The sequence below is a fragment of the Agelaius tricolor genome, unplaced genomic scaffold (assembly GCF_023055355.1).
Source record: "Agelaius tricolor isolate 1412-34295 unplaced genomic scaffold, bAgeTri1.0.p SCAF_34, whole genome shotgun sequence".
Taxonomy (NCBI): domain Eukaryota; kingdom Metazoa; phylum Chordata; class Aves; order Passeriformes; family Icteridae; genus Agelaius; species Agelaius tricolor.
In genome coordinates, this window is record NW_027269294.1 from 4,940,568 (window position 1) to 4,959,315 (window position 18,748).

The 18,748-nt window shown below is 39.8% G+C and overlaps 1 long non-coding RNA gene across 1 annotated transcript in view; it reads left to right on the forward strand.

Moving 5' to 3' along the window:
• The first annotated feature begins 361 nt into the window (after positions 1-361).
• The window catches only part of LOC139602466 (uncharacterized), a 71,913-nt gene continuing 53,526 nt past the window's right edge, over positions 362-18,748 (forward strand). The window contains exon 1 of the long non-coding RNA XR_011683227.1: positions 362-504. This is a non-coding gene — a long non-coding RNA (uncharacterized lncRNA). The remainder of the gene's footprint in view (positions 505-18,748) is intronic.

Here is an 18,748-nt window from a genome sequence, read left to right on the forward strand (position 1 = left end):
GAAAATTCCATAGGACTGTTCTTGGTTAAATCAGTGCTGAAGGATGTGAGGACAGTGCTAAGAATTTAGGAAAGGGAATAAATGCAGAGGTCTGCTTCTGATACCTCTTCAACACCATCTGGCAAGGGATGATGCCCATCCTTTCTGATTCAGTCTTTATAATTTTCTGCCTGTGTGATTATGCTTTATGATGTCAATATTCTTTTAATGTAGATTATAAAGGAGGGACCTTGCCTTAGTTTAAAACATGCACCATTAAACTAGGATAATTGGGGAATTTGCTGTAAAAAGAACTTTCCTGCCACCTCACACTGTGTCTTGGTAGTAGTTTGTTATGTGGTGCACCCTTTTCAGAGGTGCTGCTACCTGAAAGCATCCACCTTTTAATAACCTTCTTTCTTTTCTCTGCCAGATAAAACAGACTTCTGACACTCCCAGCTGAAGTACAAGAAGAGGACTTCACAGACCTGAAGTACAAGAAAAGGACTTTCTGCTACCTTTTAGGTAATCAATGGTGTTTCTTGGTTGTAAATGGGATTAAGTCATGTGGTGATTGAAATAGTGTAAAAATACCAAACCGCTTGCAAGTCTGCCACCAGAAGTGAACACATATTTGATGGTACAGGGTCTAATGATAGTTTTTCATTCAGTGCTTATTTTCAGCTCAAGAATTATAAACCAGCTTCACTGCTCCACTCTTGGAAATTAATCCTATATTTCTTTATTTTCCTATCCCCTTCTTTATGGGTGTATATATACATTTGTACAACTGCAATTGCCTGTGCTGTTTTATCTGGGAAGCCCATTGTACAAACCTAAAGCTTTTCCCTGCTCAAAGTAGGTTTTGTCTGCAGTGTCACTTTGATTATGGCAGGGTCCTGTCTTTTCAACACTTAAGCATGTTGTGTGTCACCACATGATTGACATTTAAAGCTGCTTTAGCAGTGGAAGTCAGTCTCACTTCCATACTTTTCCCCCTTGTTGATCTTAATATGGGAAGTCACTATCCTCTAACTGGACAAATTTGTTTCAAAATGAGCTTGAAAAGCACGCGGGTCATAGCAACTGTATCAGTTCATATCATTCCCCCTCCTTCCTCTTCTTCCATCATCTCTAATACATCTAATGCACTTTAAAAGATCCTGGGAATAAGATAAGCTGGAAGAAGTCTCCAGTTCTTTCAAAAGGGATCAGGGATTCTGAAAAATGGGAAGGGGTCACTTTGAATCTGTGTAAGTATGAGAAAGGCAGGCATGCCAGTCCAGATGGTCTTTCTTTATACTTTTTATGCTATAAAAAGGGGCATTACTGTTTCTTGCATGGAAGGGTTTTTATGATCAAGAGCAGAAGAAAAGGATTTAGAATTGTTAATATACTGCTTGAGTGCTTAGCCATTTATATTTACAGTAATTGCTTCTGGAAAAAAAAGTCCTTCTCCTGCCAAGTGTAGGAAAAATAAAGGCTGATTGAATTAAGTCTGGGAACCAGTTTGATTAGAAACTGAAACAAATCTCCTAGGACTTTAGAAACCCAGTTCATTTGTGGCATTCCTTCCATATAATGGGCTCTGATGCTTGATACTGAATGATAAGAAATGCTTGTTTCTGAAAACAGCTGTTGTGGGTTTGGTAGTTTGGAACTGCTTTTGAGAGCTGAATGTAAACCATAAATATGTGAAAATGCAGGCAAGTCAGATTGCTCCTCCAGATAGGACTGGAACCCATGGTCATTGCTTCAAAATCATTCACAGAAAAGTAGTAGAATTACACCTTTCACTTTTGGAAAGAAAAGCAAGACCACTATTATTACAGTGAGACTGTCCAGGGTCTGTAATGCGTGCTCTGTGACTTAGAGCAGGCACTGGGTGGTACCACAGATCAGCATTTTGGTGTTTTCTGTTTTCTGAACTCTACCCTCATCCCAGCCATTATGCTGGGATGGTGCTGGCATTCCTTCAGAATCTGATTAAAAGAAAAAACATTTCTGTTCTGCACTCATGTTAACATTACTCAGGCCTCCAAATGCTTGAAAAATTATGGCCCTGCTTTCTAACTTTTCCATCTCTCATTAAAACTTGCAAGGGATGCTTGGCTCTAAGTGCTTTGCAGAGTTTGGAGCCCTTCACCTTTAGCATGGTTTCAAGTGCAAACTTGAAAATTGGTTTCTTACAGCATTTTGTGGGGCACAAGTTGGGAGCTGAGAGCAACAAACTCCTTTGGTCATGAGATGAGCTTCACTTCACTCTTGTTGTTTCCAGTCACCATAGTTAAGTTAGGTGTGAATTCCTTCGGTCATCCCACAGGCTCTAGACTTCTGTGTGTCACAGTCCCTGAAAAAACTCTGTAGTTTTGCACATTTTTAAACAGAAAAATTACTTTTTTTTTCCTTTATTCCTAATTGTAAAAATGGCATTAAAAAAAATAAGGTCTGTAGTGACAAATGCATTTCACAGGTAGTTCTGTTTTGCAGATAGCTCTTCGAAAATGATGAAAGTAACAATAATTATCATTTTATATAATGTATAATTATCTATTATTTACAGAATAAAGAGTGAATAGTGGAAGTAAAGATCATGTCATAACCTGCTGTATGAAGTGCTAGAGAGGAGCGCTTTTTTCATGTGGCTGCATTTTTCATCATTCAGAAATTGTGGGAAAGTGTTTCTAAAATACAGCATGGGCAGACACTGAATTTCAAATTGGATTTCATGGAGCAGACAACACAACAATGAATTAATGCTGACTTAATTTTAAAAATATTTTAACACCTGTTTTTTGGAATCAAATGATCATAGTAGAGTCTTGTTGAATGAAACTGTTATTAGACTATTTTAATGCCATTTTGGCATATTTTATACGAGGATTGAACAATGCAAATTTAGTCCATGCTTTGGAAAAAGGTTTTCACCCACTTTGATGTGCAATGGAGTAATATTTGATGTAATTTTTTTCAGAGCAGTGTGTAAAGAACTGTGTGCATAAGGCGTGCAGTTGCAGTTTGCATACACAAACTTTATGCAAATATAAATAAAAAACCCCATGTGGTGTAAGCCTGAAGTGTAATGTACAGATACTCTATGTGTAGTTGTGAAAAAAAAAATCTTTTTCTAACCTGGCTTCCTTAGAACAAATTCATCCTGTTACACCAGGATGATACACTGAAATCTGTTCTATCTTCTGCCTTAGCAACACAAAACTTTTACCAAAAAAAGGAGTAAATTAGAAGCTTTTGGATTATAGACCTTTCCAAAACATTGGACATATGCATATGTAATTTATTGACTGTATTCAGGAAGTAGATGGAATGAAAGCTTGATGAATTAACATGTTCAAATGAAGGTTATATGACATTTACCAATGATTTTTGTGACACAAATCTGGGGAGCAGATGGAAGGGATGGAGGAGGATATAGCTGATATTTCATTGCATTCTTGCACATTTTCTGTGGTTTCTGTTCGGTTTGGTTGTGTGTTTGGTGAGATCTGCTGCATGGCTCCACAGCCACTTGGACTCTATGCCAGAGCATTCTCGGGTGCACTCGATAATTTTACGGCTATTGGTATCCTGTAGGATACCCCACCTCCCTAAAGGAGCCCAAATAATTTTTAGAGGGTTCTGTGGATGTGAGTTCAGTCTCAGGCTTAGGAAAAAGAAAGGATTCATTTCACCCTGGAGACTGAGGAGGAAGGAAGACAGCTGGGAAAAGGAAGGACAAGGGAGCAATGGAAAGATAGGCAAAGGAAAGTGAGAGAAAGCATCAGGTCTAGAGGGGAGTATGAAGGAGGAAAAAAATTGCAGTCAGGCATTGTTTTCCTTTGCTCTAAATGCCCCATAAGCAGAGCAGTCAACAGGCAGACAATTATAGCACCAGGCACTTTGGATTACATTAGGGTGCAGAACAAGCTTTGCTCACCATGGTTTATGATATCCTCTGAACCCTCTGGAAGGATAAATGATATAACTTGATGTGACTCATACAGGAAAGCAGATAATCAGTGGTGTGCCATAATGCAAGTGAGAAAAAGACAAAATAGTCAAAGAGTGCTTACACTGTGTTACTTTTATCTTCTGATATTGTTTATCATATTGGTATTATCATGATTATTTGCTAATGTTATCATATCACCTAATGACAAAAATTCCAGGCTTGGAGCCAGGATCCTAGACAAAACATCCTAATGCTTATGGCAGTTTCTCCCTTTGCTGGTTATTAAATTTTTTCTGTGAATGAAAATGACGATAGCAGCGAGGGAAAATGTACACCATGCCAGGACCAATTTCCTGCCACACCAAGAGTGATGCACACAACAGCCTCCTGCAGCTGGAATGATGCTCTGGGATGGAAGGAACCTGAATTAGGACCTGAGGAGTGTGGCTGGAGTGACCTCTGGAATTGTGCTGCTGGCACTGAGGTCACAGATGCCTCCTTTAGTCTTCCAGGCTGTAATGCCTTCCTGCACACTGAAAAATGAAAATGCAGGAAAATAGGTCTGGCAGGGCAGGGAGGTGTTCAGGCTGAGGTTTCAGTATGGGTTTTCTGTAGGGATATCAGCTTCATGGCAAAGTTAAAACCTTCCCATCCATATCTGCATTTTACTGCCTTTTCTCTTCTTGTTTCTTGTTTCTACTTATTAAGTTATACTAAAGGGTACAGAGCAGACACCTGATGAAAATGGAGTGCCCTGGTTTTTCCAAAAAGTGACTAATAATTTAAAAACCCCTATCATCTGTAGTTTTATGGGGAACCTTGATTTATGTGTCCTATTTTTCTAAACCCCTTTTCTTAATCCTTTTGTAGGCAGACTTGACATTTCCCAGAATTAGCTAATGTTATACCAGTAAAAATGTCCCTTGAAAAAGGGAAATATAAGGAACTTTTCTACTGAGGGTTGCATTCAATCATATTTTTTCCATGAGATCATGCTTCTGTGGAGTTCCTAGCCTCTCATTGGAAGATCCTACTGGATCTTGAACTGCAGTGAGTGTCCCTTAGATTCATTAGTAGCTTATATTGGAAGCAAAGGGCTTCTGAGCTTTTCAGCTGGAATTCAACAACATTATTCTTAGGCAGGAAGGTGAAAATTTATTTACTGAAAGTAAAATATTTGTTCTGGCCAGAATGCCATTTTTGCCACTAGCACTGATGCCTTTTAGATGAAATTTTGGTAGTAGCCTAGTAAGCCTGTGATGACAAACACAGGTGAATTTAATAAAAATTCAGTCTGCTCTCATTCCTTTTGGTGTAAATCCAGAGTATTTTACTGAAATCTATTGCCATCTGAGTAAACTTTGTTTCCAGGGGCTGCCAGTGTACACCTCATTTGGTGTTATCAGCCCAGGTATATTTAGGTTTTCTCATCACCATAGAAAGCAAGGAAAAGTAACCAATCTACTTTACAAATAACCAAGTGACATAAACTCATGTTACTGGTGTGGCAATTATCTGGTCTGGTAATTATGACCAATGGTAGCTGCAATAACAATATTAATTAAATAATGCAAAACTGACCTCCTGAAGGCAGTATTTCTGTCCTTTACAGACAGAACTGAACAGAACTGTGTAGACAGACTGCACCCAAGAGATTAAATAGCCTGTCTAGCAGAAGTTTCACCTCCCTTTTTGAATGTCCCAGAATTTCCAGTTTTGATCCCCTAAATGGAGGGATTGGAAGTGGCAGTCAGAACTTGCTGAGGCTCTGGGTGTGCTGCACTGACCATGCCAAGCACTCCAATGCAGATGCTCTGAGATCAGTGGTACCTGCCTGGATTGAGCAGCTGAGCCTAAGGGTTCTGGTTTACGCTTTTGGATCCGGCCTGGGCTTTTCCATGTCAGAAACTATTTAAACAGCTATTAGGCCTGCAACAAATTGCAGTGGAAAGATCAACAGAGCATGGAGAAGCTCTGTTTACAAGGTACCAGTGACCACTTGCATAACAAACCTGTCAATGATTTATAAAGTGTGCAGACACGGTACCACAGAAAGTCTCACTCAAAACAATTGGTTACTCATTGCTGCATGGTTTCAGTGATCTCCTCATCTTCCTGGATGTGCTGGACAGCAGGAAGGCCCTGCCCTTCTCTTTAGTACTTGATGATCCTTGGACAACTTTGCTGCCCTCCCTGTAAATGAATGTCAGCTTTCCTACAGAAGGACAGGGCTGCCTGCTGAAGTACAATGCCTGTTTTATTTGAATGTTCTCTGGGAAACAATTTAGAGAGCATCTATATTAAACAATTCCTGTGCTACAGTGTTTGTACCTCAAAGAGTTAGGTCAAGGGTTTTGGATCAAAGCCTAGCTGAGGCTGCACACATCATGGGGCCCAGGGAGAGAAGCATTAAATTTCTTGCTTAAAATTGGCTGTTAAATGCAAATGCATCATCCTTTGTGTCCGAGCTGAGTATTCTGTATTTTCTTCAGGCAGCAAACTGTTGAACAGATTCCACTTCATTTCAAGGTCTTTCCATCAGGCTCCTGATGAATTCATTAAGCTATTTATTCATTACAGGTGATGAAAGGTATATAACCTTTCCGGAAAGGAAGTGGTCTGCTCCATTAATAAATCTAGTTTTGGAAACTAAAGATGTGCTAGAATGAAATACCTGGAAGCAACAGTGCTGAAACATGAGCAAAGCAATTGTAATGGCAGCTTTGGAAGGAGGCTGCTCACAGGGGAGTGGATGAACCTTGTGAAGTGTCCTGATGGTCTGAAACTTCAGGCTTTGCTGGATCAGGGGAGAAAGTACATTTCTTCCCAGATTTTCTCTCAGTTGAAGCTTGATTGTGGTATTGTTGTTAAATTTGTTGGCAGAGGGAATTGCCCATGGGTATACTTTCTGTAGCAGTTGCATGCCAATGGAAAATGTTTTATAGCCATGGCAGTGTTAGAGTATCTCTGTGATCTTCCTTAATGATTGGACACAGTCCAGTCAAAAATATGTTGGGATACAAATATAATCTGTGTTTGTGGAAAACCAAACATCTCAGCTAAGACCTGAGTAGATCCTCCTCAGTGCTGACTGTGAACAAGGTAGGAACCAGGTCAAGTAAAGAGAAATAAATATTGACATCATATGAAAGCTGCAGTGTTTTAAACCTGTAGTTGTTTTGCATTGGAGTACCAATACATGATACAACCAACTTAAATGCTACCGCTGTTCTATTTAATTTGGGACTCTCCCTCCCCACTCTTTCCCAGTAATTCCATTTTGATCTTGTGGAAAAGATTCTGCCCTGCACGAAGCTCTCAAAAGCGCTGCAAGGCTACTGTGGACAAAGTGGCTCCAGTCAGTCACTTACCAGACACAATGTACATTTTTATGGTTTAATGCAGACTCAAAATAAGAGCCACATTTTTAAATTTTAGCATGAGAAGTCATGTGCACCCACAAATCACACTGCTGTCATCAGGGTCTTAAAAAAGCTATCTTTTTCAGAGAAAAACTTGTCTAATGCAGTTAAACAAAGCACATTACAGGAGAAGCAAATCTACAGAAGGGAATTTAGTGTGCTACCTATTAGTACCTTTTAGGGTCCTTTTTCTGTGCTTCAAATATTAGATAGCAAGCTGGAAAAAAGTATCATCTTCCTTCAAGAATGTATTTCTTACTTCAACATAAATATTAGTGTCTTATAATGCAAGTTTGTCAGTGCGTGAATGACAAACTTATTGTGCAGCAAGCAAATGCTTCGTGCTATTGAAAGAGTTTTCCTTAATAAAATGCAGAGGCTAGAATGTTAAATCTTTTGAAGTTGCTCCTAAACATGTAATATTTAGCTTGAGAAGCAATAGTGAGGAAATGAACATGATAAGAGCTCATTCAGTAACAGCCCTAAATTGATTATTTCCTTCCTTATGTAAACTTATCAGTCAGCCCTTTGGGCTCACTTCCGAATACCAGCTCAGCACAAGAGTCTTATCACAAGGAAATGGAATGTAAAAGCCCTGACAATTTTGATAAGGCACGTACTTTGGTTATGATCCTATCTCTCCCCTCCTCCCTTTTAAATAATTCATCTGCACTAAAAGGGGAGATACCCTCCCTGTAACTTTGGTATAAATAAAAGTTGATGTAGTTATAGTCAGAATTAACCCTGATTATTTGTCCTGCTGGTCTCTCACAATATTCTCAGGCAAAGAGACTAGGAGATATATGGAAAATTACAAGCAGCTTTGGAATAGAGTGGCATAGGGGTCTGGATAGATGATATCTGAGTTTTTAGAGACTTATAAGTTTTGGACGTAATCTAAAGAATCTCAGTGGAGTGGATACCATAGGAAACTTAAGACTCTCAGCTTTTGCTTGCCACTTATTTATTTGCTACCTTTACCCCACCCATGATGCTGTGGGTCTGCACCTACTTGTGATGGCAGAAGCCAGACTGAATAAAGATCCAATAGCTCACACTGCAAAAGCCAAACATGCAAACTTTAAAAACCCCTGCTATACAAACAGCAAACCACACACTCAAACACACATAAGGCAAAAGAAAACTGACAAGCAAGCTCTACCCACCAGCCACCACAGACTAAAACTTCATGGTTTTACCAGCCAAAAGCACCAGCAGAACAGCCCCAAATACAAATTTAACTTCATTCATTTGTCCCAGTAAAGTAATAATTTAAAGGGGTGCATAACAAGTTTTGTGGTTCATCACATACCAGTACAGCAAAGCCTGATAAAAGCAGTCAAATGACAGAACTGGTTTTGTTTGAGATGTGATGACATGCTCCTTAAGCAAATGTTAAAGGCAGCAAATCCATGACCCAGTAAAATACACTCCAGACCATCAAAGTAGTTCTACAGCTTGATGAAATCCACTCGTCTCCAGCAAGAATGACCTAAAACTCTTCAGAGGGATAAAAAAAAAGTGTGGAGGAATTCAGAAAGAATGTTTTTTAAGCAAACAGTGACATACCAAAGTTCAGTGTAACTTTTTCAGTGAAACCAAAAACTACACTAAACTTACCTGATTTATTTTTTCCACAGAAACTCAAATCTTGAGTTGTTTTATGCAAATTAGGGAAAAGCCATGACTGAGGCTGGGCTGACCAATAATTTTGATTGGCTGCTTACCCAAACCTCCTCTCAGGAATACGTAATCATCCAAACAACATCTCATCATTGTAAACCAACAGGGGTCTTAATCCTGGCAGTGTTGAAGTGCATGGCAAAGATACCATTGATCTTAATGGGATTAGGATTTCTCCAGAATTTTCATGATGCTTTGCACGAGGAAGCCTTTAGATAATTTCAGAAGATATCCTAAGTGCTTTATATTGAAAAAAAATGTTGCAGTAACAAGTCTTTTTGGTGAAGCAGTGGCAAAAATAAAACTAGGAAAAAGTCATGGAGCAAATCCAGAATGTTCTTACGGTCACATGAGCACACAGAGGAAAGGAAGGCTTTTTGATGGAAGCTGTGGGATCAGAGTAGGTTAATCTATGAACTTTGTTAACTCTGTGCTTTCTGTACCATACCAATACCACCAAACATGCAACAGACTGTACCTACTAAAGAGAAAAGAGAAAATCTTGTAAACATTTCTGGTGAAAAAAAATCAGTATTAGCAGGGATAAGGAAAAAACTATGCATTTGCACAGTGAATGCTAGGTAGCAAAATAAAAAAGGGTGTAACTGCCTTGCCTGGTATTTATTTCTTTGGGCCTACAGTAGCAAAGTCCTCAGGGAAAGAAATTACAGCAGCAGATATTATCTTATTTTACTGCTGTATTTCCTATCTTAAATTAATAGTGCGTAGGATTTTGATTACACTTGATATAATTAATCATTAGTCTGTTTTGTTATACAAGCCAGTAAAGAGCACTTTGCTGCTCCATGAAGCCAGGCTTGTTTTATGGAGTTTAAATTAGGGCTTTGAGATATTAGTGAGGTGGACAAATACCACTGCTGAAATTCTCAGTCCAACCACCAAACACAATTTCTGCACAGCTGAGCCTCCTCAGGCTGGGTTCTGCCACCCTCACTCAATGGAGTACTATACTGTGAGAAGAGGTGCATGGAAAAATGTTGTGGGCTGCTTAGAGGTGGCAGAATTGGTTATTTATTTAGGTCAAACAGACTCAAGTACTTGGAGACCTGGGGAGCTTATGTAATGCCCTGGCATGGTATGAAGGAGCTGTGTACAGGAGGAGAGGCACTGATGGAATAACTGCACGCTCTCTGAGCAGGTGTCTGATGACATTTCATGGTGACCTGCAGACAATTGTGTGGCCAGAGGCTTTCTAATAAAAATATCTGCAGAGTCCCAGGCAAAAAAAGCCCCACACAATTCTCAAAAAAACCACATAAAACCAGACCAAAACAGAAAGTTAAAAAGATTTTCATACATTGTGCTTAATAGTCATGAGGTTTAGGAAACACATGTTGATCACCTATTACCCAGGCCAGTCTTCAGGCTTCTGTATTACTTCGTGGGAGTTTTGGTTGAATTCAGGTATTTTAAAAGACAAAGCAGGACATTTTATTATCTTGAAACTTGTAGGAGCTATTTAGGGAACTCAGCTAGTCTGTATGGGTTAAATAGAAAGGAACAAAGTCAGGTTGGTTTATTAACTAACAATAAATATGTTTCCTTTGCAAAAAGGGATTGTGGCCTATTTTGCCTGTGTGCTTCACATGGCAGCACCAGGCTGTGGAAACAAATCATTGTCACATCCTGGCTCCTTCTTCTCATTGTTGTTTAAAGCCCAGGGACTGGGAGGAAGGATGATTGTCAGATTAGGTGCAGGTCGTCCTGCTTTCCTGAGAACCAGCTGCTTGCAGGTACCCTGGAGGGGTTTAGCCCTTGGCTTTGTTTCCGTGGACATCTAATACAGGTGAGATAATTGCGATCTGAATCACTGCCTGTAAAAATGGTAAAAATAACCTGCTGCAGACCAGACTTGTGTCCATCTCAGGTGGCATAACGTGATCAGCCAAAAGATACGATCTACAGCGGTCTTAAACTGACTTCTGGCATAATAGGGTTTTTCAATGTGGTTTTTTTCATGACCCCATAAGTGACATAGCCAAGAACATTGCACACCAATCTGTACTGCTGCTGTACTTTAAATGTATATTAAATTCCCCACTGTACAGTAGCTGTATCACGGAGCAGACTCCTTACCTCTTTTGATGAGTTAATCTCGGGAATTAACATTACAATGGAGCCTGAAGAAGCTCCCTCCCCTTCAATTTCCTTTTCTTTTGTAGTGGATCAGTCATTTGCAGGATGCTCTTTGTTTCTGGAACCACGTCTTTGTTTTGCCAAACTTTGTTCCACCCCTGTGTCTAGTAGAGACCTGCTCCAAAATGTGTTCCACTGGCTGGGAACTGGCACAGGCAGCAGAAATGCTTTTCTTGCAAAACAGTCTCTGCAAGCATTTTATCTGCTCCCTGCCCTACACAGGAAAGATTTTATTGAAAACAAGGAGACCTGTATGAGTTTCCCTTGGGAAATTCTCCTTAAAAATCCACATTTGAGGAAATGGCCCATACATCTAAGTATGTAAAGAGATTTCTCAGAGATCTTCTGTCACAATCTGTGACTCTTCAATGCTACTCTCTTGTGTAATGTATTCATGGGAATACATTAATAAACGAGCACTGATTGTTCTGCTTTTAATGGTTCCAAAATACCAAGTCAATCCTGTGAGGTACATTTTGCTTAATTACCTCTGGTATAAGGGTTTCCATTCCTTCAGGTGCTGGATTCCCTGCTAGTGATGGAAACTGCATCTTCCCCTTCAGAACCAATAATCTTAAGAACTGCAATCTACACTTGGTGCATTTATTTTGTGGGCTGTTGTTGACTCCTGAGACTTACATGTCCAAAAATGACATTGTCCTGATGTAAATACACTGATATTCCCAGGGTCTCATTGCCCTGTGTGAACCTCAAGAGGAAAACAATAACAGGAAGGCAAGGAATATTGGAAACGTTTGTTATAAAGTTGGAAACAAGTCTCACCAAGGCTCAGATGATTTCTTTGTGGATGAAAGGGAAGAAAATGTTTCAAAGGAACTGATTAAGCATCAGGTGTGATTCAGGATCATAGAGGAATTTATTCAGTATGAAATCTTTTGCAGAACACAGATTTTCATTGAAGACAGAGACATGAAAGAGTCTAAGATAAAAATACTTACTGTTTTTTAAAGAAGTGAGTAGTCCCTGTGTTTTATCCTTATGCACCTGTCCTGGTGCCATGTAGATGATTTCTGCATCACGTCTGTTCTACACAAAATGAACATGATTTTAATTGTCTAAGAGCTTGCTGAGGAATTGGTTTGTTAGGGTTACTGCAAATAAAGGAAAATCTCAGTAGTCAGTTACTTCTTTGTCTAAAAGAGGTCATTAAATTTGATGATAATAGCTGTCAATGTATAAAAATATACAAGTGAATAGGACGTGAGAACAAATGCTGACAAGTGCAGTATACAGCCAGTGCTCTTGACAAGACACAGGACTGAGCTGAACAAATGGCTCATAAAGCTCCCTTAGCAGGAGGATAGTAAAATCCTTCCTCTAAGGTGATTTAGCTTTTTAGTAAGCATTTATATGGAGACAGGGGTCTATCCTGGTGGATGGGTTGCTTGCTTTTGCCAGGCACTACAGACAGCACTGCAATATAACTTTAGTTTATTATGGCACTAAAACTATTAAACCGTGACTGTCTTTTTTTTTTCAACCTGAAGTAAGGTTTGTCTCTAACCAAAAGGGGACAGCCATCCTTTTCCCATGCTGACTATTGTTTTTGGTGGTCAGCCATCTCATGCCTTTTGAAAGAGCAAGAGCTCACTTTGTGCTAAATGGCTGCAAGGGAAAATATAGAGTTGACTACAGAGGTTGATCAGTAACTCACAATTACAGTAGCTCCACTTAACATACAAGAAAATTAAAGTTACTCCATTCTCTGCCTTATGGATTAGCATTATCCAGATGATAAAAATTAGTGGTGTCCACTTCCCTGGGGGATAAGAGCCGCGGTGGGTGTAGGGAGAGCCCAGGTGAGGAGCCCTCCTGTGAGGATGAGGATCTGAATGATGCCCCAGGTAGCAGAGAGCTATGGTGGCTTGCTCCCAGGAGACAGACACCTCTGTGGGTGGGTGTGGGAGTTGGATATGTGGAAATCCCAGATCTCTTGGAGTCAAGTTTCCATTCAGATGGATGTCCATGATGGACTGGGATGGGGGGCTGTCTCAGCAAAGTCCACCATCCCTCTGTCTGATGTCCTGGTCTGCTTCTATCCAGCCCTGGTGTCACCATTGCTCATGGTAAAGGACTGCTCCTGCCAGCTATGTCCCTACCCATCAAGCCCCCCCTCCATGGCATGGGGCTCCTGAAAAAAGCCTGGCATGCCCACAGTGCTAGGTTCACTCATTTATTCCAGTTTAGATGCTTATTCTGGAGAGATGCATAGAAAGTCTCCTTCCAGCTTTCAAAGTCTCTCTGAGGTCACAGAGTCCTCTGAATCACTGAGGTCACTTAGACATAACTTAAGTGTCTTTGAGAGTTCTTTGAAAATTGCTGCCATTATTTTCTCTGACTGGGTCATTATCTGCTTACTGAGAAACAGGAGGTTTTGTAATATACATTTTCTGTCAAACTGAATGTTTGCAACATGTGACTCCTCATTTGGGCTGGAAGCTCCTCTTTAAATTAATTAGATATATTAGGAAAAAAAAAATGTAAGAACACTGACAAATCAACACTTTTAAACCCAGGTTTCTGATAGTGTTTGAACCTCATGGAAGCTTTAGATCAATTCTTTATTGATTTTATTCCACTGTTTTGTCAGATGGAGTATTTGGATGAAATAAGCTTTGCCTTCCCACAGCAGTCTTTGTGCTGATTAAGAAGGGATGTGCGCTGTGTTATAAACAACCTCTGTTACAGGAGCTCTCACATACCTGCTGTGTTGAAAAGAAAAGAAAAGAAAAACATATAGACAGCCATCACAGGCAAGCACCAGACCTCAGTCAAGGCCAGGGACTGTGGATCTGGCCCAGGGTGACAGAAATCTGGTGTTGTGCAGAGCCTAACCCAGAGCAGGAGCCTGTCAGTGCTGCTCTCCACAGACATGACAATGGCTCAGCAGAGGAAGCTCATTCCCTAGGAAGCCTCAGCAAAAACCTGAACATTTCAGTGTAGCCCCGGAACACCAAGAACTCACAGAGTAGAGCACACATCTGCTGCATATGGACACCCATCATGGGCTTTAAGCTGTCTCTGAGACTCTTTCTGGATCTGTTTATTTCACCTTTTGCTCTGTGACAAATCCCAGTAAACACATATAAGCAGATTGTTTTTATTATCCACAAATCCCACAACACTGAATGTGTTTTCCACTATATCTCTCTCACTCTCTCCAAGAGCGGAAAAAAATTATAAACACTGCCATGTATCCAAGTCAGAAACCACAGTTTATGTCATGCCTGTTATTATTCAGGTTGACTGGTCTACCCTGGCATATTCTGCCTTTAAACCCATACCTAACCTTAACTCCAGAGTGATGGTCCTGTTAAGATCCAACCTTTAAAACCTGAAGCCCTTGTGGTCCTTCTGAAGACACTGTTCTGGGGCTTTGAGTCATTTCTGCCTGAGTGAACACCATATAAAATGCTGAAAATTTTATTGACCCACTCATTGTATTTAGTGCCTGACAAAAGAAAATAGCAAAGTAAGAGTAGCAGCCAGCAGGTACATCAGGAAAACACAACAGAATGTCAGCTCTGCTTCTTAAGTGGACGAGACAGACAATTATTTACTACATTTTGAGAGCACCTGGCACTCAGTCTCTTGGCCATCAGGACAACTCAAGGGAAAGGGGTGTTTATCACAGTGCCCTGTTAAGTGGATTTGGCTACAACAGAAATAAACAAAACAGTCTCTGGAAAAGTTTCAGGGCTTTCAAACTGGTGAGTGCTCTGGTGTTGCAGACAGCTTGAGTCATTTATTAGGAGCCAAAGAGTCAGCACAAATGACTATGTGCACTTTTTTGTTTGTTGGTTTCTTCCTTCTAATTTTGTTTGTATCCGTGTAAAGAAGGGGGATTTCATACAGCTGTAATAACCCCATCACTTCAAAATAATCTCCAGTCTGCCACTCTAACATATCCAACATCTCCTTCCAAATTTTTTTCAAATTCTTTCCTTTGCTCTGGTCCTCATAAGGAGCCTCTGCTTTGCTGCTCTGCTTTTCTTATGTGACACGAAGGAGACAATTCTGATTTTCTGTGAGTGTGCTGAGCCAGTTGAACTTTTACTAACCACTGCAGTACGTGCTGCCTGCTCTTCAGGAGAGCTGTGTTGGTAGATGATCTGAAATGGATGGATTGCATGCTACAGATTCTGGGAGGTAATCATCTTACAATCTTGCATCTTGCTCACAAATGTTGCAAGATTTGCTTGTTGGCTGTTTTCTGCAACCAGATGTTGAATTCCTAAGCCACAGAACGGGCCTCCCCTTACTTCTAGCCAAATATCACTTCTTCATTTCAAATGAATAATGTCAAATCATTTCTGATTTCAGCACGTTACCCAATTTTCCAGGCCCAGAAAGTTCAAGAAATGTAAGATGGAAATCCAAGACTTTGTTTTCAGGTCTGGAAGCTTTGGTTGATATGAATATCAGTACTATAAAAAGGAAAAATTGTCAGCACTTTCATGGCCTAATATGAGGCAAAGAGTAGTTTTCATTCCCAGCAATTCCTATTTTTTTTTAATGTAAAATTTATTTGAATCTTCAGTTTTTACATTCTGAAATAAAAAGTTTGCTTCTGTCTGGTTCAGAAGGTCAAGCCCAATATATAATTTTTTAAATTATGCCACGAGAATCTCCCTGCTCAAACTTGGTCCAGCTAGACCAGGTTGTTCAGGGCTGGTTTAGTCAAGTTTGGAGCATCTCTTCAAACGGGTTAATAACTTTCAGCTTTCAGCAGTTTTGATAGCAGAGCAAAGCTGGCATGGGAGAGGTGAAAGGGAGGATGAGGTAGGGGAAACCATACCTTGCCAGAACCCTGATGTGTGTTGTGGGGCCAGCAAGACGGAGTGTGGAGAGCATAAGGAAGGGACTGTAAATGTAGGGAACTCCTGGGTTCCAGGCTGCTGATGGGAAAGGATGAATTAATAAATCTGTATTCAAGTGTCACAAAATAAAATTATCTCTATGCAGATTTAAGATGGTCTCTAAGCAGATATTTAAAGCTTTCCATGTTTATTCACACACCAGAGAGAAGCAAAATCTCCACAATTCTGAACTGACTAGGAATTCCACCAAAAGAAGTTTTTATTGAAGAGGTTGAGAAAGTATCGTGTGTGATGTTTCATTCTGATTTTGATTAGTTTTGTGTTTCCCACTGTATGAATAATTAAATGAAAATAATTTTGAAGAAGGAAAGAGAAAAGGAAACTCTTCTTCCTTGTATTTATAGGTAAATAATAACTTAATTTCAAACTGAAATATAACAAAAAATATTTATTACTGCAAAATGGATTTCTGTTAATGGTTCCTATAACTGTAAATGAATATGTGACCAATTGTATTTTAGCCTCTCTTGAGAAACAATCAAATATGTTTACTAGAGTAAAATATATTAAATACTCAACCTTGTAAAGGCTGTTATGCCTAAAGCCTCCACAGGCCAAGAAGGCTTCTTACCCCTTTCCCTATATTCATTTAAATCCTCTGATGAGAGGACTGCATTCTCATAAATCCATCTGTAATTTTAGTGGCCTAAACTGCTGTTTCTTCTTTCTTATTGAAATAAGATGATGAAGAAAAATATGACTGTAAATGCTTGGTCCACTAAAAATACGACATACATACTTTACATACAAATGCTTCAGAACTAGTTATCCCCACTATGAAATAGCTTCTACTTTGATAATTCATGAGATTTTGCATGTTGGCAGCAAAAGCTTCCCACAGTTTTTCTAAATTATAGGGGTTTTTGCATTAAATCACTGAAGATTAGCAAAGTGGAACACAATGGCTTGAATGACGTATTGAGTTCTTGAATTGCAGCTCAGACTGTTCAGAGGTGCTGCCTGCTTATGCATTGAAGCAATAAAACTTTGGAAGATTCTGTGAGGGCTCTGCTTCAGCAAAGTCCTTGGTCTTATGTTTGGCTGTAGATAAGGCAACTTACTGCTTGTGATGCATATAATAATACAGTTTACTCTTTCCTAGAGACACTTTAAAAACAGCTCCTGAGTCACTTTGAAGCAAAGACAATTCCAAAACCCAGCAAACACATTGCATTGTTGCAGCAGAAACTTGGAAAAAAAAATCCTAGTGGATCTCCTGGTGGTTCATCTGAACCTCTTTCTAACATTTCTTGCCACCTTTTCCCACCCATGAAAAATTAAAATGTTGCATTAAAAAAAGAACTTACAAAGCAAACGAAAGTTACAAAGTCAAATCCGCCTTAAGGGGAAAAGAAAAACAAAACCAAAAATCCAAGCCTGGGACAAAACGTTGCTTTTCTGTATCACAGACTCATTATGGAGGTAGCTTTTACTTAACCTCTTGGTTCTCACATCACTCATGTTAATGGCCAAGTTTCTGATACCGGTGGCATTTATCAACTGATCATCTGTGACTCCATGAGTCACTGTCTCCAGGCTTGACATAAACCACTCAGACTCTGTGTTAGGGTCACCTGGACTTTGTCACTATTTAACAATTGAAAAGGAGCAGTATTTTCTTAAAGCACAGGCCAGACCCTCCAATGAAGTAAAGGAGAACAAGAGAAGCTAAGTCAACAGAGCACTGATGTTTTCCTAAGGCTCCAAGGCAGTTGAACAAATGCTGAAGCTCTGTTTTCCCTCTGCACTTTCTTTTCCTTGCTCATTTGTTCCTTTGCCCACTTGGGTTAAATCAAATGTACCCAGGTGCAGGCAGTACTTGTAAAAATTGCTGTTGGTTTATTGCATCCCAATACCAGGATGAACTGGTGGGTTATAGATGAAAAATTCGGGGCTGTTCATCTTCTGCTCTGCCTCTAGTGTAATTCTAGAAACACTGACAAGATTATTTGGTTTTCTGTTTTTAAAGGAAAAGTCTTCTGAATGCACAAGGTTACCTTGTTGCTATTTTGCTGAGTGCAGAAAGGTAATGTAGGCATAGCACCTAGGAAGGAAAGGTTTTATTTACTCTGCTTTTAAATATAACATTGCATTTTGGCCATCAAATGTGATAACTCTGAGTAGAAGATCTGATTTGTCAGGAGGCAGAGCATTCAGTTTAGTCCCATGGCTAGTTTTAACCCATGCCTTTATCTGTGCAGCAATTCTGTGGTAAGAGGGAGAAATGAAAAGGCACTCTCTCTTTAAAGAAACTTTACCTTTCAGTTCCTGTGCAGTTTGAAATCTGTATCAAACCTGAGCCCTGCAGATGACTGGTAAAGCTGTAGGGCCAGCTGCAGCATGGGGCCAAGGCCCTGACTCAAAATCACTGAAAAACTGTGTTGAAATTAGTCCTGCTCTTGGCAGCTGTTGGAGAATCTATACTAATTAGTCCTGCTCTTGGCAGTTGGAGAATATATGTTAATTTTTCCAGGTCAGTTTCAGCTTGTTCCTCTTCCAAGCCCCAGGAAGTAAAAAATGCATATTAGATGAACTCCTTGAAAATTCCAGATCCTGTATGCCTGACCTGATAAGTAAAAGATGTTGATGAAGTTCAGAAATGAGTAGTAAGGGAACTTTCAGCCAAGTGCCCAACATATATTTCTTTATCACATGAT